The 25,775-nt window shown below is 34.8% G+C and overlaps 1 protein-coding gene across 4 annotated transcripts in view; it reads left to right on the forward strand.

Annotated features, from left to right (window-relative positions):
- Window positions 1-25,775, forward strand: part of heix (UbiA prenyltransferase domain-containing heix) — a 68,167-nt gene that overhangs the window by 38,756 nt on the left and 3,636 nt on the right. For all 4 annotated transcript variants that reach the window (XM_090407610.1, XM_090407586.1, XM_090407594.1 and 1 more), the window contains exon 2: window positions 8,562-8,627. The gene's annotated coding sequence lies outside the window, so the exon portion shown is untranslated. The remainder of the gene's footprint in view (window positions 1-8,561; window positions 8,628-25,775) is intronic.

A 25,775-nucleotide genomic window follows, 5' to 3' on the forward strand; every position in this document is an offset into this window, starting at 1 on the left:
TTCCATCACAATTGGAGAGAATGCTTAATAATATCATTAGCCAAGAAAGCCAGTCTGAACAACCCAGAAAATTAGAGAGAATTGCCCTGCTTCCACACACCGAAAATCTATAACAAAATGATTCTAAACCAAATTGAATCACATATAACACCTCTTCTACTCAAAAATCAAGGAGGTTTCTTGAAAAACAGAAGCACTCCTTCTAAGGCACAAGTTTTGAGCACAACTGGAGGAATACCATATGGACTATGAGCCTTATTAGTATCATGATTAATCAGGGTTTTCCTGATGTCCTTGTGGTGAAAGATCAGAAAAAGCATGCAGTGAGCAGTTTGTGGTATTACAGGAAATGATATGCCTGGATTGTCCATCCAAGAGTGGAAGAAAACAATTGTGCCAGTAGGTCTGTTTATCCTTGTGTGAGGTTACCAGGTACCATTAGGATGTGAGAGGGGAACGTGGAAAGACAGAAGTTATGCCCGACAGCTTTAGCAAGGGACCAGAAGTATAAATTACAGATACCAAGAAATTATAAACTTGGTTTAATCCTTTATACAGTTGAAATAATTGGATAAAGGATTAATTGAAATTAAAGGAATAATTGAAATTGAAAATACTTCAGAACTGGGGCAACTCATATATATAAAAGCTGATGACTTCACATCACTTGCCTTAGCATCCCATAATGCAAAGTACTTATCCTTGTGGACGTGCATAATGCTGTGCATTATGGGAAGGGTCACTACCCAGACCAGTTTCGACCTTTATGGAGGACTCATCAGTGGGAGCCAGACCCAGAGGTGATAGCCAGTCGTAAGGTTGAAGTAATGCAGAAGTCATAATTTCATATACGAGTAGCCAAAAGGCATTGCACCTTATCATTAAATTACTCTGGATTAGAGAAAGTTGTTGGAAGGTTCCCCACTTGGTTATATTATAAATTAAAGATCCCAAGAAATTATATACTTTGTTTAATCCTTTATCCAAGTGTAAGCAAACAATGTTTTCTCCTGAAGTATTTTCAGGACTGGGGCAACTCATATATAGAAGCTAATGACTTCACGTCACTTGGTATCTTTAATTTATAGTATAACCAAATGGAAAAACTTCCAAGGGACCAGAAGACCTGACTGCCAGTTCAGCAGCAGGCAAGTTTATTACATTTCATTTATAATGACATCTGCTTTGGAATCTAACTTTTTTTTTCCCCACATGTAGTAAGCCGAATGAGAAGCTGAAATTATTGATTTGATCCATTGAACATATGCTGCACTTTTATCATCAACTGTAGCAGCACATTTTTAAAGAACCAGGAAGACTTGTATAATGGTTGCAATGGAGTGGAGAATGAAGTCCATTAGGGATTATTTCAGGGATTAATTCAGTTTCAGATGTTCAGATCGGGAGAGTGAAAACAGTAATCTAACCATGGAAAAGAAGCATGCAAAAATCCCTCAGGTCATCCGAGTTGACACAATTATATTATAAGTTACAAAGGCTGAGATTGGCTGGGAGGAGAATTTGGATAAGACTGTGGTCAGAGTTGCCAAGAAGAGACATTCTTAGCATATTTGGAAGGAGAGAGTTAAGAAAAGGTCCAGAATGTTGGAAGTATGATGAAGATTATCTGGTATTCTGGTTGGTGGGCATGACTATCACAAATAGTTAATTGATGGCAAATGATTCAGCTTCTCTTCTGGAAAGCTTGATCTTTGATGTTGGCAAAGTGAAGCCAGTTTGTGTTATGGACATTCATCTCCTAGGACGACATCACAATTTAGGTAATTAACTTGTATGAAATTGTCTTTCAGTGATAAGTAGTCAAAAAGGTCAGCATCCAGTCTGGAATAGCAATCCTGCTATTCCAGTATTTATTATCTTCTTTTTGTCCCATACTCACATACTTGGACAGTTTGTAATCTTAAAAATCTCTTGTTCAGTTTGATGCTGTCAACTGTCTTCCTGTTTCAGAATGTTAGCTCCTTTCAGTATCCAAATATCTAAATAAGTAATCAGCCACAAAATTTTTATTTCCTTAGCAATGCTGAACTTTTTTGTCATACTTTTGCAATTCTAAAATCCATAGAATTGTTGAATGGTTTTGAACTTAGTTGGAAGAAACACAGAGTTTGCATTCTGATTATAATAAGAGGGTTTACTCCTTTAACAAGATTCTGACTTCGGTACTGGTATTAGTTATATGAGGTAGTTTCAGGAAAGACACTCTTTAACATAAGATTTTTAATTAACAGCAAATGTTTTACAGATTAATATCATCAGCACGTTTTGGAAAAGAATAGGTCCTGGTGCATATTCTTTGCTAATAGGAAAAGTTGAATAAAACTATACCGAATCTGTGCCATGGTTCACTGTTAATAAAGGAGCCATTATGCCATTCCATTGCATACCATCCCAAAAAATTCACGAAGCATAACTAATATTATATAATTTATATATATTTATATGGAATTTTTCTTGTCAACACTATATAAATGATTTGGATAGGTTGTATAGTTTATTCACATATATACACACTTTCCAATAATCAACATAATAATAAGACATATTCTTTGTCAATGGACACCCTCTTTTAAAATAAACTTACCTCTATAAACATCTACAGTCCTGTCTTTAGAATCACATCAGTAAACTGAGGCAATAAACACACCCACGTTTGCTATCTTCTTAAATAACAGCATTAATTACACAGATTATGAAAGATAACAAAGATGGTTTCAGGACTATACAATGTTGATTATGAAGATTAGCTAAGAGAATTGGACTGCAGAAATTATAGTTGTATAAGTATATATGTGTGTATAGGTTACGGTAGATAGAAGAAGGCGAGATGATATGATTGAGATTTTTAAACTATTGAGAGATAGTTACAGAGTTGACACAAGGGAGTTCTTTCACTTGGTGGAACAGGGAGTAGGAGTGAGGACAAGGGGGGGGCCATCCCTGGAAGTTACCAAAGGAAGCTGTGAGCAAGACGGTGAGGAGTGGGTGGTTGAACCATGGAATGCATTTCCTGATAGAGTGGTGAGAGCATGAACGGTCAGTGAGTTCAAGGAATGGTATGATAGACTTTGTGTTTTCTAGGAAGGACTTCCCATGATGAGTCTTTTGACTCCATGGAGGCCTGAATCATAATAATTCATATTTACGAATTTAGAGACATAAAACACGTGTTGAAATGATTATTTTACTTATTATTAATAAAATAACACTTGATGTTTCGACCCCCTGTATTGAGGTCATCATCAGAAAGATATATGTGTATAGAAAACCAAGCTACATGCTCTTGCACTCTATAAAGGTAAATTAAATCTACACTGTTAATTGATCTTTTTCTTAGCCTGACCTCTAGTGATGAAAAATAAATAAATAAAAAATAATAATAATAAAAAAATTAATAAATAAAAAAACTACAATAAACTCTGCTCAAGTCCTCCTGTACTAAGATTCTTCTAGATTTGTACAGTTTAGATTGTTATACTAAGATTTTCTTCTGCACTTTTACAGTTCAATACTTCTTGTATTGAGATTTTTCTTTGGCTTGTTCTGGTTGCTATAAAGGTTGCAAATGGGTCCTCCACATTCTTGGAATGGTTAGACCATCATTTTTGTTCAGAATTGGATTATATTTGAGCATTTCGCATGCTTCTTTAAATTTCCTTTCGGACCAGGTTTTGGTGTGGTGTAGGGACTTGGTACCTTTCCAATCAGTTCTGTGGTATGTTTGGAATGTGTGGTCAGAAAGGCTGGTTTTTCCAAAATGGAGTATTTAATGTGTCGTTTGTGTTCGTCCTTCCTAATTGGGATAGTTCACCCTGTTTCTTCTATCTATGGTAGGTTACATGTACATTGCATTTTGTAAACCCCTGGGTGTGGAAGAGGATCTTTGGAAGAACTGAGTAGGTATCTTAATTTTGTCAGAGGTTTGAAGGTAGTTTTGATGTTGTATTTTTGTAGTGTTCTGTCTATATTTTTGGAAATGCCTCTAACATAAGGTATGGCAATAGCATTCTTGAAATCTTTTTTGTTTAGTGGTATCTCTATGGAGGATCTTGTGAATTGTTTTTTTACTGTATCCATGTTTTATAAATGTATGGTTGATGATCTTATATTCCTGGTTTAGAGCTTGTTCATTTGAACAAATAGTTTGTGCTCTGTGTTTAAGGGTGCTTTTGACCCCTAGTTTTTGTGTTGAGTGGTGATAAGAATTTTTATGTATGTACTGGCCTGTGTGTGTGTAGGTTTGCGGTAGACTGAGAAGGAGAGACAGCCTGAGGGAAGACGTGTGACGAGTGTATCTAATAACGGAAGAGAGTTTTTTTTTTTTTTTTCAGTGGTGAATTGGATGTGTTTGTGTTGTTTGTTCAGGTGTCTAAGGAAAGTATTTAGTATTTTCGCCATTTGGCCCCATGGCCAAATGGCGAAAATATCATAGACGTATCTGAGCCAAATTTTGGGCTTTAGGCACGTTGACTAGAGCTCGTTGCTCAGTCTTCCATATAAAAGTTAGCTATTCCGGGGGAAAGTGGCGAGCCCATGGCTGTACCCTCCTTTTTGAAGGCAAAAATTGTTTTGCCACACGAAATATGGTGAAATATTGGTGACAGTGATCATTCGGTACTCACTTAGGAAGTGACTAAGTTTATGAATGTTCCATTCAGAAAAGGTTACATGTTGAACTACAAAGTGGGAAATTATGACCAACTGAGGAGTATACTGAGTTCAGTGGAATGGAATCGGTTGCTGGATGGAAAGGATATCTACAGTGTATGGGAAGCATTTAAACAATATTTAAATGATGCGATATCAGAATGTGTCCCGAGAGTTTGAAGAATAAATAGAGTACGAGTCAAATGGATGCATAATCTTATTAAGCAAGAGATTCGTAAGAAAAAGATGATGTGGAAGGAATACCATTTGCATAAGGATGATGTCCGCTATGAACGTTATAAGCAGCAGGCTAGAATAGTCACAACTGTTGTATGGAAAACAAAGTCCGAGTATGAAAAGAAACTGGCTGTGTGTGTGCTCAAGACAACCCACAAGAATTCTATTGATATGCTGCAAGTAAAAGAAAGAATGAATATGAAAGAATAACTCTTCTAAATCCAGATGGAGTAGGGTTACTGGTGCAGAAGAGGTTGTTCAGTTAATGAGTGCCCATTTTGTTAACAGCTATCAACCTAGTGAATGCAACATTGAGCTCACTGTTAACTCTTCACTAGATGAAGAAACACAGGTGTGTGAGGCCGAGGTATTAGAGCTGTTGCACAAACTGAATAAGAATTTAGCAATAGGAACTGATATCAGCATGTGTGCTAAAAGAGTGTTCAGCTGAATTGATCATTCCTTTGACCAGGATATAAGTCTCAAAACAGGGAAGATTCTGCAGGAATGGAAAGGGTGGTGCAAAGACCGATGTATCAAACTATCAACCAATTAGTATCTCAGGAGTGGTGGTGAAGATTTTAGAAAAATTAGTTAGGGCCTGCATTCAGAAATGGGTTGACAGTGAATCTCTACTTTGCAATGAACAACATGTGTTTACTAAGGGAAGGTCATGTTTTAGCATCTTGCTCACATTCTATGATAATGTTACCATTGAACTAGACAAGGGGAATGGATATACCTTGATACTTTTGGATTTTCTAAGAAGGCTTTTGACAGAATACAACATGACAGACTGCTGCATAAATTGGAGAAAATGAGTTTGGGTTATACAACATTAGCATGGATAAGAGGATGGCTGACTGACAGATATCAAAAAGTGGTATACAGGGGATCTGAGTCTGCAAAGTTTAAGGTAACAAGTGGTGTACCACAAGGATCAGTGCTTGGTCTACTGTTATTCAATCTGTACATTAATAATATTGGGAAGGATTTGACAAGCGACATACAGTTATTTTCTGATGATGCAAAGATAGCAAGGGGAATGCTGCTGGTATGCGGTTCTTGCAGAATGATTTGAATAAGCTGGAATTGTGGGCATGGGAAAATGGGTGTCAGTTCAATGTCAATAAATGTAAAGTCATTCATTTCAGTATGATTACCTATCTAATGTCATATTATATTGGTGGGATTAGGCTAGAAGAAACTGATGAGGCTAGGGATCGTGGAGTGTTAATAAATAGGAAGTTGAAGTTCAGGGGCCATGTGGCAAAGATTGCAAATACAACTCAAAAGATAATTGCAATGCTCAAACGAACGTTCACATGTAAAGATAAGGATGTTTTTTTTTTGCCTCTTTACAAGGCCTTGATAAGACCTCACTTGGACTATTGCGTGCAGGTCTAGCCTCCTGGTTTCTGATATATTGGAGAGCGTACAAAGGCTAGTGTTGAAAATGATATCAGGATTGTGGAATACTGATTATGAACACAGGTTGAGAATTTGTAGATTGCAGACACTAGCAAACAGGAGAAAGAGGGGTGATATGATTGAGACTTACAAACTGCTGAAAGGGTCATACAGGATTTCAATTGATGGGATTTTTCAATTTATGGAAGATGAGGAAAGGACGAGAGGGCATCCTTGGAAGCTGAGAATGAAGGCTGCCAAGAAGGGTGTAAGGGCTAGATTTTTCTCTCGGAGGGTGGTGCGTGATTGGAATGGATTGCCATTGGATGTTGTGAGTGCAAGCAGTGTGAATGAATTCAAAATTAAGTATGATAGCTGGTGTGTGTAGTATGTGGCCTCCCTCGATGAGTCTCTGACTCCCTGGAGGTCTCTCTTAATAATAATAATAATAATATCCAGAGCGGAGTATGTGGGCAAAGTGGGCCGTTATGTTATGTGGAAATATGTTCTGTAAGAGCAAGATAGTATCATTGATCGGAACATTGGTGAAAAGGGAAGTTGTGTCAAAGCTGACTAATAAATCTTGGTCATTGAGTGTAATGTTTTTAATTTTGTTTATGAAATGTTGTGTATTTTTTTTATGTAGGAAGGGGAATGACCTACCAATTCCTTGAGTGTGGCTGCTAATTAAGACACCTACTCAGTTCTTCCAAAGATCCTCTAAATTACAGATAAAAGACACGTTAAATACCTACATTTTGGAAAAACCAGCCTTTCTGTCCACACTCTCCAAACATACCACAGAATTGATTGGAAAGGAACCAAGTCCCTACACTGCACCAAAACCTAGTTTGAGAGGAAATTTAAAGAAGCATGTGAGATGCTCAAACATAATCCAAATCTGAACAAAAATGATGGTCTAACCATTTCAAGAATGTGGTGGACCCATTTGCAACTTTCATAGCAACCAGAACAAGCCAAAGAGGATGAGTCTCAATAGATGTCATCTGTGGACGATTTGGTGCCCGCACATCACACCTGAATGGTGCGGGGTATGAAGCAGCTGCCACATAGTCTCAACGGAAGCAAGGTGATCACACAATCTAATGAGTAGTACAAGACTCGGATAAGGAAAGTGATTGGAAGTATATTGAATATTACAGAATCTCAATCTAGATATGGCTTTCAGATTAGATGAGTTATCAGCTCGTGTATTGTGAGAGTTTGCAAAACAGTTGGCATTGCCTCTGACCCCAGACTGTTTAACTTGTCTCAGTACTGGTAAAATGCTCAAGGAAGTGGAAGGAAGGCAAAATAATTCCATCATATAAAGGAGGCTCCAAGACTGCAATAGGATATTTGCATTAAAAAATTATAGACCAATCAGTATCTCAAGAGTGGTAGTAAATGTATTGGAAAAGTTAGTCAAAAATAGAATCCTGGAATTGCTGGATGAGAATATGATACTCTTAGTATTGGGGGGGGTGGCTTTGAGGAGGGCAATTCATGTTAGAATTTACTAACGTTTTATAATAGTAATAGTTGAGTTAGATAAAGGGAATGACTACAAAGTTATTTGACATGTTAACAGAATGCCACATGGCATTCTGTTAACATTGGACTCTTAAGCAAATTGAAACAATGGAGATGGATATGAGCATGGCTCATATCCATCTCCTTCTGTATGTGGTGGATCCAGGAAAATGTAGGTGGCTAGTAATGTACCACAAGGCTTTGTTCTTGAACCACTGTTTAATTTGTAGATCAATGATATATGAAATAATATGAAGGGAAATATTCTTTTGTTTACTGATGATGCAAAATTAGTTAGCATAATAGCTAATCAAGGCAATGTAAAGATTACAGGATGAATTAAATAGGCTGATGTATGGATAAAAGATAAGGTACCAGTTTACTGTGGAAAAGTGTAAAGTTGTGTATTCATTTTAGGATGAAAAGATTACAAACTGTGTACCATGTTGTACTCCAATTCCAGAAAATTGGAGCTAGAGATTTTATTCCTAGCTTCATCAATTAGATAGATAGATGGTCGAAGTTCAGAGGAGATTGGGTTTTTTTTTTTTTTTTTTTTTTTTTTTTTTTTTTTATGGGAGGTTTCCAAAGTCTGTTATGAATGCTTTGTTAATGTGTTCAAGGAGAGTACAATAGATATTATGTTGAGTGGAGGTTCCTATGCAGTAATAATTAGTATACTTGAATACTTAGTTACAATTTTTCTTTTTCAGTATTTTGAGTGCTGGCATTCTTCCCAAACCCTGGGTATATAATATTATTCTTAATAACTTTGACACGTGAGTATTTGTGTATTTATTACTTCATCCAGAATTATTATTAATTTTTATTTTATGTATTTATTTATTTTTGTTATAAGACATATTTGTTTATGTTCTAAATTGGCTCATTCTTGACTTCCATTAATAGTACCAGCTTAATGTAGTGGTATAATTAATTTCAATATGCAAACTATTTTAAGAATTTTATCTCATGGTATTTTTGATTACAGTTTGTTTTGCTCTTAAATTAGAACTTAATGGAATTAAATCATATAAGCCTGATTTTAATTTTCCTATATGAGTTGCATGCTATACAAAATGCAGTTTAAAAATTATAAATCAAAATAATCACATGTACATTAATTAAGAATTGAGTTTAATATTAATTAAATTGAATTATTTAATGTGTATTCTGAGCAAGCAGCAGAGTCTAAATGATATAAAATAGGTATGTTAACTTTTGGATAATAGATTACATACTTCTCAGTGGTGATTGACAAACTAGTACGGTTGTAGACATGTGAAACACTATAGATTTATAAGAAAACGATTTTTTAATGCAAACTCAAAACAAATATTAGTTAATATTAACAACAGAGAGGGAGTATTATCTCATCTTTTCAAAGGAAAAGAACTATTGAAAGAGTCACTTAGTGGCTCTATAATTTGAATCTCAGCATAGAGAAGATTCCATAGGAGTGGAATGAATGTATGCTAATCCCATAACACAAGGGTGGTGCAAAAACCGATATGCCTGACTATCGACTTATCAGTATCTCTGGAATGGTAGTAAAGATTTTGAAAAAGTTGGTAAGAGATTGTATACAGAAAATCTATACTTTGCAGTGAACAGCATGGGTTTGCTAATGGAAGGTCATGTTTGAGCAACTTGTTCACATTTGATAATAATGTGATGATTGGGTTAGATAAGGGGAATGGATACACCATAATATGGACTTTGCTAAAGCTTTTGACAATATTCAGCATGGAAGAGTTGCATAAATTGGAGGATGTTGGATTGGATTATAAATTACTAGTTAAGATAAGAGGATGGCTGCTTGACAGATATCAAAAATCGGTGTATGGGGGATGTTAGGGCAAGATTTAAAGTGACCAGTGGTATACACCTGAGATCTGTCCTTGGTCCATTATTATTATTATTCAATATTTACATTAATGACATAATGAAGGATAGGAGAAATTTAGCTCTTTGCTGATGATGCAAAATTGGGCATCATCAAAAATGGGAATGCAATGGACATATGCAGTATTTGTAGAATGATTTAAATAAGCTGGAATTGTGGCCATGTGAAAATGGCTGGCAGTTTAATGTTATTAAATGTAAATTCATGCAGTTTGGTATAATGAGGTATTTAATGACATACTATATTGGCAGTATTACGCTAGACAACTGATCACGCAAGGGATTTTGGAGTTTTAGTAGACAGGAAGTTGAAGTTTAGGAGGCCATTTAACAAGAATTGTGAATACAACTCAGAGGATAATTGCAGTAATGAAATGAATATTGACATGTAAGAATAAAGAAGTCATTTTGCTTCTTTACAAGGCCTTGATATGATATCTCATTTGGACTGTTGTGAACAGATCTGGTTTAGTTTCCAAGGTGAGGCAGACACAGTGGAGGGAGAGTGTTAATGATGATATCGAGAATGTGTAGTGTAGATTATGAAGAGAGAGACCGAGAATTTATGGTCTGCATATACTTGCGAACAGGAAAAGAGGGGTAACATGAAAGAGACTTACAAACTTTGGTCATACAGGGATACAGCAGTTGTTATTTATTATTTTATAGAGGGTTGGAAGAGGACAAGAGAGTATTCATAAAAGTTGAGAATAATGTAGTGAAGAATTGGGTAAGAGCTAGATTTTTCTTTCAGTAGAGTGGTATGTGACTGAAATGACTTGCCTTTGAAGGTGGGGTATATTTTGTGTGAATGAATTCAATAGAAGGTATCACATGGTATAAGTGATGTGCTCCCTCGACAAGTCCCTTCTCCATGGAAATATTATTATCATTATTATTATCTGAGATCTCTAGGGAGTCAAGGACTCATCGACGGAGGCTATAAATCACCCTAACCAGCCATCATACCTTATCTTAAATTCATTCACACTATATGCACTCACTATCTCTAAAGGCAAACTATTCCACTCACTCACTCAGTGCTCTCTGGGAGAAAACAAACCTAGCTCTTATCCCTTTCTTGACTGTGAACAAACTTAACTTCCATTGATACATCTGTGTTTTCTCCCCACCTTCTATATAACAAAAAATTTCATCAGATGATATCCTATAACACCCATTCAAAAGTTTATAGACCTCTATCATATCACCCTCTTTCTCCTGTTAATCAGAGTCTGTAATCCACATACTTGCAATCTGTCCTCATAATCTAAATCCCATAATCTGGATATAATCTTTGTAACTCTTCTTTTCAACCTTTCCACAGCTTCTTTATCCCCTTAGAACCCGGGAGACCAAATCTGCACACAATAATCCATGTGTGGTCATATCAAAGCTTTATAAAGAGGCAAAATGACTTCCTTATCCTTGCATGTCAAGGTTTGTTTCAACATTGCAATTATCCTCTGAGTTGTATTCACAACTTTTGCTTTGTGACCTTTGAACTTCAAATTCCTATCCACCAATATGCCAAGATCCCTTGCCTCCTCAGTTTCTTGTAGCATAACCCCACTAATATAACATGAGCTGGTACTCTAATCAAGTCCAAGTGCATAACTTTACACTTACTAACATTGAACTGACAGCCATTTTCCTAAATTTCCAGACTATTCAAATCATTTTGTAAGTGCTGAATATCAATAGCATCCCTGATTGCCTTGCCTGATATCATTAATGTATAGATTGAACAATAATGGTAATATATAAGTCAATAATAACGAATAGACTGAACCCTGAGGTACACCACTGGTCACCTTAAATCTGGCAGATTCACACCCACTGTACACCACTTTTTGAGATGTCTGTCTGTCAACTATCCCCTGATCCAAGTCAAGAGTTTACATTCTAATGCCATATTCTCCAATTTATGCAACAGCCTTTCATGTGGTATCCTATCAAAATGCCTTAGAAATATCCAGCATTATCATAGTGTATTCATTCCCTTTATCCAACTCAGCCATAACATTGTTATAAAATATGAGCAAATTGCTAAACCATAACATCCTTTAGTAAACCTGTGCTGCTCCTTGTAGAGTATAGCATGTTTGTCTACCCATTTCTGTATGTGAGTTCTTACCAACTTCTCTGAAATGTTCACTACCACACCAGAGATATTGATAAGTTGATAGGTAGAACATCAGTTTTTGCATCACCCTTGTTCAGTGGAGCTATCATGAATTCCTTCCATTCCTGTGATATCATTCCTGATCTGAGACTCAAGTAATAAAACCATGTGAAAGGCCTAGCCAATTCGGCTGAACATTCTTTTAGCAAACGGGTGGATATTCCATCTGTCCCTATAAACAAATTCTTATGCAGGTTATGCAACAGCTCTTCAACCGCATTTTCATGAACCCCAACGCTTCATCCAATGTAGCAGTAGCACTGTGCACCATGTTGCATACACCTGGTTGATATATCTTAGCAAAGTGAGCACTTATTAACTGAACAATCTCATTAGCTTCTGATACTCGAATACCATCTGCATTTAATAAAGTTATTCTTTCACATTCATTCTTTCTTTTGCTTGCAGCATAATGGTAAAATTCTTTTGGATTGTCTTTAACTTGCATGACCAATTTCTTTTCATACTCTGATTTAGCTTTCTGCACGATACTAGTTACTTTTCTGGCCTGAGCTTTATATATTTCATAACTCCTCTCGCTCTTATTCTCATGATATTCTTTCCACATCATCTTTTTCTTGTGGATCTCTTGCTTAAAGTGGTTGCACATCGATTTCACTCCCAACCTATTTATTCCTCAAACACTAGGGATACATTCAGATACCGCCTCATTTAAGCACTTTCAAAGATTCCCATGCTTTGCTGACATTTTTCCTATTCAGTAACAGATACCATGGCACCAAAGATAGTATTCTCCTAAGTTGATCATAATTTCCAGCTTTGTATTTCAGCATATAACCTGTTTTAATTGGAGCATCAACAATTTAATGCTCTCTAAGAAAGCATAGCATGATTACTGTCACCAATTGGTGGCAAAATAGCCTTATTCTTAACAGAGACCCATTCTGGCACAGTGAGCAAATCCAACACGCTTTGGCCTCGAGTTCCTTCATTCACATGTTGCTTGAGAAAGTTTTCTTGCAACAATTCAATAAATTCCTCTTCTTTCTTATCATGAGATTTTTCTTCTACCCAATCTATGTTTGGAAAATTAAAGTCACCCATAATGATCACTTGTTTGGTACCCATAAGACTAAATTGGCAATGCATTTCTTAGATACATATCTTATAATAATGATATAAACATTAATTAAAATCAGCCTTAATTATGACTTTAATTTGGGCCAGATTATTAGTGATGACTAATGGTACTTTTTTCCCCCTTATTGTTTCTGATTCCACGAATTATTTGTAAAATTTGGGAGATCACATGCAAAATAGCTAACATCAAGCTATCAGAATTGTCAAATCATATTCATTTTCATATTTCTCTCTATTTTAAATTTATTGCTGTTTGTCTCCCTTTTTTACTTGGCTTTCCTATCCTTCCAGCACATGTTTAATTGATTAATAATTCTCAGAAATTACACCTTTGCATTATATAAAAAAAAAATTTAAAAAAAAATCAGCTAATGCTATTTAAATTAAGGGGATACTAAATCCCACATTGTTTTAAAACCGAATAAGAAACTCAAAATAGGTTGCACCTATTTGGAAACTCGTACTGCAGAGTATATAAGTTCTTTTCGCTATACACTCCATTATCAATATGGTCTAGCTACTCACTGATGAACCTTCAAAAAAGGCTGAAACCGGTCTGGGTAGTGACCTCCCTCCATAATGTAATAACAGCATACATTTCCTAGGAAATGTGTTTTTACATTATGGAAAATACCTAAGAATAGCGATCAGAACTTCACCTCCTTTGCTACGAGTTGTCCGGTATTGTACTACGTACTAGGGTCACTTGCATTGGTTAACGCCTGTGTCGCCGATACTTTATAGTTTTCTATATCGGCATGAAACTCTCTGATTCCAAATCTTTGAGTTTCTTATTCGGTTTTAAAACAATGTGGGATTTAGTATCCCCTTAATTTAAATAATGTTTATATCGCCGAAATGAAGCTTATTAGCTCTTTATATTTAAGTATCAGCTAATGCATTTATTTCTTCATAGGGAGTAGATGAGGCCACTTTAGCCTTATTTCCACTGGTAGCCAAATTTAAGCAGCATTCAACAAAGAGACTAAACAAGGGCCACTATCTGATGGTAGTGATGTTTTTTTGTTTTTTTTTTATAAAACATCCTTCTTTGCTTCCAAAATTTTAACATCATATCTCTTAGATTTGTTGACATCTGTACATAATTACATTTCTATAAAACAAGCTTTCTGTATATCAAATGTTTTTGGGCAGAATATTCGCCACCTTCTGAATATTTATCTATATTCTTAATGAAGTCTTCCCATGACTTTTGTTTTGGCTAGTTTTACACAGTTCTTCACTTTCTTACATTTCTCTCTGTATTCTCGAAGAGCACAAGCTGACTTACTTACCAGGAACTTTTGACATGCTTCCCCCCCCCCTTGGCTGCCTGTTTAACTTCCTGAGTCCACATGGAGTTCTGATGTTTCTATGCTTACAGACAACCTCACCACATGACTCTGGCTGAATCAATCAATGTTTTCTTCAGGGTGTGCCATGAAGGTTTCTTGTTCTCAAATTCTTTAATTTTTTTTCTTGAATGATGTTTGTGTATTTGAGTCTACAGTTTACCTTTAAAAGCTGCTCAACTTTGATTCATTTTAAAACTTTCTTACACACGTCTTTTCAGTATGAAATTCAATTTTATCCTGTTCAAAACGAAATAATGATCACTTCCTATTTCAAATCCTCTGTATATCCTTGTGTCCTGAACCAGTAGAAAAACATCAACTATAACATAGGCAATGAGGCTTTGTATTTCTTGTATCTTCTCTCCATGTGAATTTGTGCCATTTTTATGCTGGAATGTGGTGTTAATAATAACTAGTCCATGTCATGAACAGAAATCCAGTAGGTACCTACTATTATTATTAATTTTGCTCTTTCCTCCAGATTTTGCTAAAACATTTCTATGTGTCTCCAAGATTTTTAGATCTCCAGGTTTTCCTTTTTCATTGTGTCAGCTGCCTTCTCTAATGCCTCGAAAAATTATTCCATTTCTTCCTTAGTAGAACCTTCTGTGGGACCATAAGGACAAATAAATCTCATTGTCCAGTACCACATTCTAATATTTTTGCCCCACATCACTCTACTTGATATTGCCTGCCATTCAAGAAGATTATCCTCATTTTTAGTATTGAATATTATAGCTACTAATTCTTTTACCTGATTGTTGTTGGATGAATATAGCATTTTGTATTTATTGCTTAGAAAGATCTCACCTGTTTTTGTTTTCGTTTACATGTTTTTAACCCCTTAACATACAAAGACGTCTGTGACGCGTCTTTTGTTTATTGCACCAAAATTGATTTTGAATTTTGGTTTCACATATAAATACAACCGAATATAGAAGCTAGACAATCTTGTGCCTATTTCCTTTCAGCCGAGAAAAGTTGCCAACTGCATGTATCGGCTATTTTGTTTGCATTTGCACAAATTCATCATTATTTTTCAAATAAGATGAATTTGATCCAGCAAATCACCCTTGCCCCCAAAAAATTGGCAGAAAAATGACCGCTTTCTGATTTTTTATTGGTACGTTAAGGGGTTAACGGTATTAACAACACCAAACAATTTTTTTATTATTATTACTACAGGCGACTCCAAGGATTCCTTAGACTCATCGAGGGAGGCCCTAAACATCATGTCCATCCCAACTATTCGACATTCACACAGTATCTATCATACTTTGCCTTGAACTCATTCACCACTCTAAAAGTAAAAAACCTAGCTCTAACACCTTTGCTAACCACACTCTTGCCCAGCTTCTATGGATGTCCCCTAGTCCTCCCATCACTAGTCCTGTTCTCAAAAATATCCTCTGAATTAATCTTATAGAAACCCTTCAGTAATTTGAATGTTTCAATCATATCTCCCCTTTTCCGCCTATCAACCAATTTCTGCAACCCACAAATCTTCAACCTGTTCTCATAAGGTTCATTCCATAGACCTGCTATCATCTTGGTCACTCACCTCTGGATCCTCTCAACCTCATCCCCATCAAGAAGAAACCCAGGCGACCAAATCTGGGCGCAGTAGTCGAGATGATGTCTCATCAAGGCTTTCTTGTCTCTGCTTGCCAAAGTACTCTTTAGCAACCAAGTGATTTGATGAGCTGATTTAGCCACTTTTGCAATGTGCCCCCTAAATTTCAACTCTCTATCCACCAACACTCCCAAATCCCTGGTCTCATCAATCTCCTGGAGTACAGTTCCACCAATGTGGTATACTGCTGCTAATCTTTTCACCCCAAAATGCATAACCTTAAATTTACCACATTAAATTGACATCCATTCTCCTTAGCCTAGACCTCCAATCTATCCAAATCATCCTGCAAAATTTTGACATCTTCTGCATTCACTATTGCCCTATCCAACTTTGCATCATTAGCAAACAAATGAACCATTCTGCTCAGATCTTTCCCTATATCATAAATGAACAAATTAAACAGCAGTGGTTCAAGAACAGAACCCTGCGGTACACCACTAGTCACAGGCTGTCTTTTGGACTCTACTCTCTGATATTTCTCCATCAACCAGCCTCCTATCCATCTTGCCAACCCTATATCCAAAGATGTTTTATTAACTGATTTTATTTCGCTGAATTCCAAATCAGCATCATCAGAGCACAACACAGCTAGCATTCACGACAGCATATACTAGCTGTGTTTGAGATTCAGCGAAATATTTTGGTGTTGTTAATACCATTAAAAAATAAGTAATGAATAACCGTCAACATCTAAGCTTATTTGTTAGATTGTGCTTGATTTCTTTGTTTCGATTACTCCTGTTATGTCAATGTAGTACATTTCTTTTCCAGTGATGCATCTTACATTGATAGTATTAATCTTAAGCTCTGCTGATGTTGAGTTATGATGCATTCTAGGATTTGTTCCAGTAGCTGACTTTGTGCTGTTTGCCCTGGTTCCTTGGCACAAAGAATGGGGACCTTGTTTAACTGGGCAATGCCCCACTTGTCATGAAATTCTATCATGTTGCATCATCATTTTACATTGTAGTTTAAGCCAGTAAGATTACAATTTAGTTGGCTAAATTCCAAATTACTAGCCCATCCTCATTTGTTCAGTATCCTGGTAGATACCTAACAGGGTTGCATGACAAGAAGGGTGAAGATTGGACATTAGGTCAGAAGCCCTGGTTAGTTCTCTCCATTCCTTAGAAGGCTACATGGAGGTCTCCTTCCATTGTAGTTTCTTATTCTTATTTTGATGTCTTCTTATTTGCCAAATAAACCCAGTCTTCATCATTAAACTATAACTATATAATCTTAGACATCCTTGAACCCACTAGTTCAGTGTTTCTCTAAGTGTGGGTATGCGAAAGGTCTTCAGTGGGGGGGGGGGGGGTACCTGGCAATTTTCAGCTATGCATCATTAATGCATGGAATCATTATTAAGGGGGAAAAATTTTTTTTTTTTCTGAAAACTTTAGTTTCCGAAAATCCCCGCATATATCTTGCTCGCACCACAGTTTTTTAGCTTTAATTTCAGGAAAAAAAGTTAGTTATATTCGAGTAAATACGGTATTTTTTTTAGCTTTCAAATTCTTACGTATGGATCATTGGTTAAAGACTGGATTTATAAAATGCACAAAAGAGAGCAATATAGCTAATACAAGCTGTAAGCAACAAGAAAACATTGATCTGGATCAAATGAAATTGATAAGGGTGTGTCGTCTGACATCTCTAGAGAACCGACTAGGAAGAAGATGAAAAATCTTCATATTATATGAATTACTTGAAATGTGGATTTTCATGGACCGGAAATGAAGAGGAACCTATTCTAAATTTTGTTCTATTAAAAATAAATCATATTTTTTGTTTACATGAACATATAAATTCAAATAAAATAGACATTTACAATGAAATATACTTTATTTATTTATTATTATTATTTTGATAAGGGGTACTTGGTAATAACGAAAAATTTAAGAAGGGAGTACGCAGATATCTGAAGGTTGAGAAACACTGCATTAGTTGATATGATTGGTTTCCATACTTACAAACTGGCCAAACACTTAGCTGCCGTATTTTGTATTTCTGAAATACTTTCTTCTTCATGTTCTTCTGGCTTCCATGTAATAGTGTTTCAACAGTTCTTGTGGTGTTATACGGTTGTGAAAAATATTGTCTGCCCCTTTCTACTGTGCCTTTTTTATCTGTAATATGTCATCCATTTTCATCTTCTAATATTAGTATTTTTTTCTGTAGGGTTGGTATAATTCCTGATTGTCTTCTCCATTCACTTGGTACAGAACTTTTCTAAGGATTTTGTTTTCAAAGATTTACAAGGCTTTTGCATCTTAGTCTGTTGGCTGTAGGTCCACAAAAAATAATATGTCATTGTCTTGTTAATTCGGTTTTAACTCTGCTTGAGAGAATTTTGGAAGGTACTGTAGCTTGTATTTTCATACTAATGGTATCATCTCTAGTAATCAGTGTTTCAAGATATTTGATGGAAGTGGCATTTTTTAATTTCTGGTTATCAATTATAAATTAGTCATTTTTTCCTTGGTTGTTTTTACATACTTTTACATATTTGGTTTTTTATCTTGATTAATTTGTAATCCTAGTTTATCAACAGCAATTTTTAAGTTTTCTAAATGTTATTCTTAATGTCTTCGGCATTTTCTCCAGCTAAACAAACATCATTGATCTGAATGTTTTAATATTACAGTTTCTCTGATACACTTTCTAAAGCTAAATTAAATATCATTGGTGAAAGGATATCTCCTTGTTTCAATCTTGTCTTCATATCAAAAGATTCAGATCTAATTCTGTTAGGTAATACCATGCTCCAGGTCAATAGTGCAAATTTTGATTAAATTTATTTTCTTAACAGATATTCCAAGTTCATTTAATACTGCCCCAGCTTTTTCTATGAGCTATCATGTTTTTTTCTGTAAAATTTGTCATAGTGTAAAAATCTGGTCAACTGTCAATCACTTTCTTCAGAATTTTGTTTCGTATTCTCTTGTGTTTTCTATGGTATGGTTCCTTTTCATCATGTATAAATATATAAAATTAATAAAAAAAAAATATAAAAAAAAGCCCATCCAGGGTGTTAATTTACTGTAGGTTTATAAAAACCTTTCTTGAGTGGGAGGGAGGGAGGAGGAATTTTGTAGGCTTTTGGCAGAAGCAATATCCCTCTGTAATTTTCACATTCATGTTTGTCTCAGGTGGTATGGTCACTTAAACAGAATGGGAGAGGAAAGATTAGCAAAACAAGTGTTTTCTTCCATGTTGGCAGGAAAAAGACCCAGAGGAAAACCAAGATATAGATGGATATTGATACGGTAAAATATGCCTTAGGAGAGAGAAATATATCTAATAATATTGGAGTTTTAAAAGCGGTATACCGTGAGTAGACATATCGATACAAAATTAATAATGGAAAAAACTCACGTACAAAGATTATTTAATAGTATAATTTTCGCCTGTGTGTCACAGGCATCTTCAGTACATTAAGCTCAAATTAAACAATAACTGACAATTCCAAAAAGTGCCACCTAAGTAGCTGGTGTAAGATAACTAAAAAGGTCAATAAATTTCCTTAAAAAAAAAAATAAATAAATAAATAAAAAGTTAGTGCTTTACAAATCAGCTAATCTTTCCTATCTCCCATAAAGGGGATAGACATAAGCCGTCGGATCTGTTTAAGTTAGGAGAATGAAGTAGAGTTTCATATGTTTCTTTATAAAGGCGTTTTTTTAAGATGCTCTGCAAGTCCAGACTTTTCAGGTTTAAAGTATTCAATATAAGATTGGTGTTCTTCTAGCCGAATAGAGGCAGATCTTTCCATTTGTCCGAAATAAGATAATCCACAAAAGCACGGAATCTGGTAGACACCTGGATGATTAAGATGTGGAAGCTTGTCCTTAGGAGAAGTGAGAAAGGTAGAGATTTTTCTAAACAGTCGAAAGGCAACAAAAATATTCAGCGGTTTTAAAACTTTTGCTATATGTTCACTGATGCCTTATACATAAGGGATAGTAATGCACGTTATTTCTTCTGTGTTTGAAGAGGAAGACATATTAAAACTACTCAAAGTTCTTTTAATGAAGCAATTCTTATAACCATTAGATAGAAAAGAAGAAGTTATATATTGTAGTTATTTTTGTAAAAGATTGTCTGAAGAACAAAAGGAGTGGGGCCGATGAACCAGTGTTTTAATAGTTCCTGCCTTTTGACTGGGATGCTGATGAGATTCCGCATGGATATAATGGCCTGTATGAGTCTTCTTTCTATAGACTGAGAAATGTAGGTTACCATCTGGTTGGCAAAGAATTGGAAGATCTAAAAAGAAGATCTAATAATGTTGGAGTCTTCACAGGTAACAGATTGATTTGCAGGAAAATTGTAGAAAGGAAGTTAGTGGTGATGTAAGTTTTTCATGTAATACTATCATATCCTGTACAGCCCTTGAGGGTACATATCAGGAATTTGATGATGTTGTTTATTTCCTTTTTTATATATTGGTATGATGATTAGTGATTCTTTCCATTCTGAGGGCATGTATTTCTGTAGTTAATTACCACCATATTTGAGTTCAGCCACTACTCCATCACTACCTCTGCTTTATTGTTTCTTTGCTTTTGATACTTTCTTCTACTTCAGCTAATGAAGGTTTAAATATTTCTTGGTGACAGGTATAAGTTTTCTGTTCAAAAGTCATGGCAAGATTCATTGCAGTTTGAGTTTGTATAATACTTTCCATTTGCTATTTTAATTAATTGTTGCTTTCACATGTGGACCTGTGTTTTGGTTTCTATTTTCATTGGTTGCTTAATATAAATTGTTTCTAAATTTCTTCAGAAACAATTTATTGTAAATTTCTCCATTTCTCATTCTTCATTAACTAATGATTTGTAATGTAAATAATGTTAATTTAATTCTGTTTGACATTTGAATGTCTTTAGCAAACAACAAATGATTGTCATATATTCATTGAATTTGATGTTGCTTTACAGTTAGATATGTTACTTGCCTGCACACAGCACTGATGCACTGTAGACTTTGTAACCTCTTGTATGTGGGAATTAATATTTATATTTAAAAAAAAAAAAAGCAAGCTAAATAAAATATACTAGTTAAATAACTTATTCGTTAATGCTGTACTTTGTGAAAAGCCTGACATAACTTTGGCAGTGTTTTTTAAATACAGTAATATTTACTGAATGACAGCAGTGTAGCTAAGTTTTTAGCACCCTTGGCAAATTCATAGTGAAGTGCCTTTTATCATCATCATCATTGGCTTGATAATGTGTGCCCAGCCTCTCAGAAACTTCTGCCAGCCAGCCTTATTCATTGCTAAGTTCCTCCAATTTTTAACTCTCAGAGTCTTAATATCCTGGATCACTCCATCTTCTCATCTCAATTTAGCTCTTCCAATTTTCCTTTTTCTTTTTGGCCTAGCATCGAATATCTTGCCAACTATTATTATCCATGCATATAATATACCCTGCCCAATTTAATCTATTGATTTTAATGTACTTAATGTCTAGCTTATTAAACAATCTGTAGAATTCATAATTGTGCCTTTTCTCCACATTCGATTCTCTTATACTGCTTTAAAAACATGTTTTTGAGAACCCTTCTTTCAAACAGACCTTGCAATCTTTCATCAGCCTTCAATAATACCCAGCGTTTAGAAGAATAAGTTAATACTGGTCTTATAAGCACTTTGTACATAGTTATTTTTGTTTTTCTTGAGATCAAATGTCACTTTGAGTGTTTAAGTCTATATAGACATCTATTCACAGAAAGAATGAGTCTCTGAATCTCAACACTGATATCATTTTTGCAGTTAACTTTGGATCCCAAGTATATAAAGATATGTATGGTTTCAAATTTATATGAATCAGTTTTAATTTGACTGCTCCGCAACCGTATGCCTAGGAAAGGAGTTTCCTGGGTTCGATTCTCGTCGCTGATGTGAGGAGCTTAGGATCTTTCTCAGACATAGCCAAGTTAGCCAGTCATGGGTGTGGACCGTAAGGTTTTTCCTCCCGCAAACAGGCAAATTGGTCTTAAGAACACAACGCTTCATAGACAATTACACATGATTGAGAATGGGGGTAACGACCACACCTCATAGTGAGTTATGAAACTCAAATGGGATGCCAAGGCACTACATGGGGCTGTGGTGCGGTGCCAATAACAGAACGGAAATTTCAACTTGAGAAGGATTATCATCACAAGTTTTCTTGTTATTTGGATGTTTTTTGGTTAATCTGCAGAGGCATTTTCTTTGCTGCCTTTTCTAAACTAATAAAAGTTTCTTTCATTGTTTTTTGTGTCCTTCCCAGTGCCGTAATGAGGGTATGAAGCGCCTATGGCAAGTGTCTAACTTGCGTCCTCCCCAACCCAAAAATGACAAAAATTTTGAAAAATTTAAATGTAACAAGTTAAGTTTTACTAAATGCAATATGTTAAATACTTACTATTAACCCCATCAAAATGTGTTGCCTGTAAATCCAATTATGTATTTGTATAAATAAATAATCTATTAAATAAGAAAAATTTTTATTCATATTCAATGACAAATAAATTAAAGAAATACACTACATAGGTATAATATAAAATAATATAATAAAAACAAATAAGTTCAGCATATTTTATAAAGAAATTTTTCTAGCTTTTTCATTTGCAAACACATCTATTATATCGTCATAATTTCATGTTTTTGCAATATCTTTTTCAATTGATATTGTAGACATGTTTATCAATCACTCTTGTCCAATAGAAGAACGAAGGTACGATTTTACAATTTTCAATTTGCTAAATGAATGTTCGCAGGAAGCTGTTGTTACAGGCATTGTTATGAAAATCCTTAATACTGTGTCTGAATTTGGATACGTGTTTTGTAATGAGAGTTTGTAATGTTTTTGCAAGATTTGAAAAGTGTTCATATTGCCTAAATTTTCAAAAACTTCCATGGCTTGATATTTGAAACTCTCAATTTCGCATACAAATTCTGGAGCATCTAAGTTGCTATTATATTTCAATGCCAGGTCAGCTGCGCATTGTTTGTGATCATCTAGCCGCATAATTTTTAAAGCATGTCCATTTAAAAAACTGAATTCATTTGCGACCTCTTTTAAAGCAGTAAATCTATCATTGAGTTGTATGAGTATTAGATCTAAAACTTCACACATTTCTTTTTTAGTAATGCAGTTTCATTCATGGCAAACAAATCATCAGTAGCTTTCTCACCAGGCATGTTTTTTATTTTGTGCAGTCTCTTTTCTGGAATGTAAGTTTCAATATTTATTGTTTCGGCTAAACTTTTTGCCGAATTGTGAAGCGAAGCAAAAAAATAATTTCTGTACTGTTGAATTTAATTTTTTAGAGCGTTTATCATTTTCGCAGCATTTTCGACTGTGGTTTTTTTCCTTCTAAAAGTAAATTTACTTTATTTATCTTTCCTAATATTGTATCCCAAAATATTAATAGTGCAACAAAATTAAATTTTGTTAATAATTTGAGCAACATTCGAGCATTTGTTACAGAGTCTACTATAACTTGTCTTTGTTCATCACACATTTCATTAAGAAGTTGTATTATTAAAGCATTTGATTTATAGTACTTACTCAGTATGCCTGTATGTTGTATATCAACAAAATTATCTGTCTTTTTCAGTATGTTTTGTTCCACAAACGAGCTAAAATATCTAACAATAATTATGACACAGCAACAAAACAACCGATCTTATGAATGAAACAAAACTAATAATAATTACATGATTTTTGACATTCTCTTATCTACAAAAAGTAGAGATGAATGAAAGTATTGAAGGTGGGAAGATTGTGATTTTCATTAGATCCTTGGTTTGATGGGTGTAAATAAGGACTGGCGAATAATTTTTGTGAGTGGGTCATGAAACGAGGGATTCAGGTAGATGGAATGATATCGAAGGAGGTCATAAAGGGATTAAAATTATAATATAGAAGGTAATAAACTTGGGATGGGCAGATAGACACATTAGGAGGATAACGGAAGAATGTATTAGATTATCTATGCAAATATTTAGGATTAGACTGGAATTTGGAGATTCTACAAAATTATAAAATGGGAAAATACATTCATTAATAGTTAATGGTGCACGGAACAATTTACTTGAGACAAAAACGAGAACAATTGCAAAGAAATGTTATGTTCGAGGAAGTAGTGATATTAGGCACTGTTGTTGCCATCTAACTCGAGACGAATTGGAACTCTCACCAGTGTTACCAAATGTAGTGGAATTCCGCTGTGTTTGCAGAATTTGTATGTCTAAAGCGCCGTATTGCTGAAATTTAAAAATGCAATATAAAATAGTGGACTTTTATATCTATTTATTTTTATTTTTTACGTTTTGCACCACAAACCTAGTTTGCACCAATGGCGGGCACCTCTTTTGCCACGCCCTCATTATGGCACTGGTCTTTCCTATAATATCTATCTGCATATGCCAGAATTCATATCGACTTGTAGAAGATAGTTCCCTTGTATTAATACCAGCACCTCTGAAAACCTTGTATTAATACCAGCACCACTATATTAAACAACAACCAAGCTAAGCAATCCTCGTGTCAAGCACCGTTTTTTATATGTATTGGATCAGAAAACATATTCGAAATTTTAATCTGACATTAAGTGTTTCTATGGTAGCTTTAATTTTCCAAGGTATCTGTAGTTTTGTTGCAATAAATAAATTATATTTGTCTATGCTATCATATGCATCTCTAAAATCTATGAAGAGATGGTGTGTTTCAATTCCAAATTCATTGCAGTTTTCAAGTATATGGCACATAAAAATCTGGTCATTTGTAGATCTTCCTTGATGGAATCCACATTGATAATCACCAATAGCATTTTCTACATAGATTTAAAGTCTCTCGAATAGAATGTTGGAGAAAATTTTATAGGTGGTACATAATGAATTGATTATGTTATAGTTATATAACTATAACCTTTATAGTTAGAGCAGAGCTTGTTTTTAATGGTATTAACACCAAACAAACTATTTTATCAAAAGGTGTTTTATTAACTGCTTATATTTCGATCATCATCAGAGCAACACAGCTTGTATACAAGCTGTGTTGTGCTCCGTCAACACCTAAGCTTTATCTGTTAGGTTAGAGCAGATCATTACATCACCTTATTAGGAGATATGATGCTCAGATTCCATTCATCTGGAATTGTTTCATTAATCCAGATTTTGGTAATAAGTAGACACAGTTGCCTGAAATATTCTATACCTACATTTTTAATTAATTCTGCTTTTATCACTTCTATATCACTAATAACAAAGCCCCAGGAATATCACTTCTACATTCCTGGGACTTTGTTATTCTTAAGTTTTGCAATAGCTGCTTCCACTTCAGCAATTGTTGGTATTGGTTCATTTGCTTCTGAATCTTCTGTTTGGCTCTCTGTGTTATCCATGTCATCCAACTGTTTAAATATATTAGTATTCAATAGTTCATAATGTTCTACCCATCTTTTTAGTATCATTTCATTCCCACTCAGGATTATGCCCTCCTTATCCCTACATATGGTTGCTCTAGACTGGAAGTCTTTCTGGCTTCTATTTAACTTTTGATAGTAGTTTTGATAATATAAATTGCATTTATTATTATTACGTGACATCTCCAGGTAGTCCAAAGACTTGTACTTCAGAGATTTCCAGTTCAATAAATTCATCTTCATAGTATTTTTTTTTTTCTTTCTATTCTTATGCACCCTTTCTTCTTCCTTTCTGGCCATACAATATGCCACTACAGCTTTA

Source organism: Typopeltis vanoorti, chromosome 2 (genome assembly GCF_054136105.1).
Source record: "Typopeltis vanoorti isolate ZY-2024b chromosome 2, IOZ_Tvanoo_1.0, whole genome shotgun sequence".
Classification (NCBI taxonomy): Eukaryota; Metazoa; Arthropoda; class Arachnida; order Uropygi; family Thelyphonidae; genus Typopeltis; species Typopeltis vanoorti.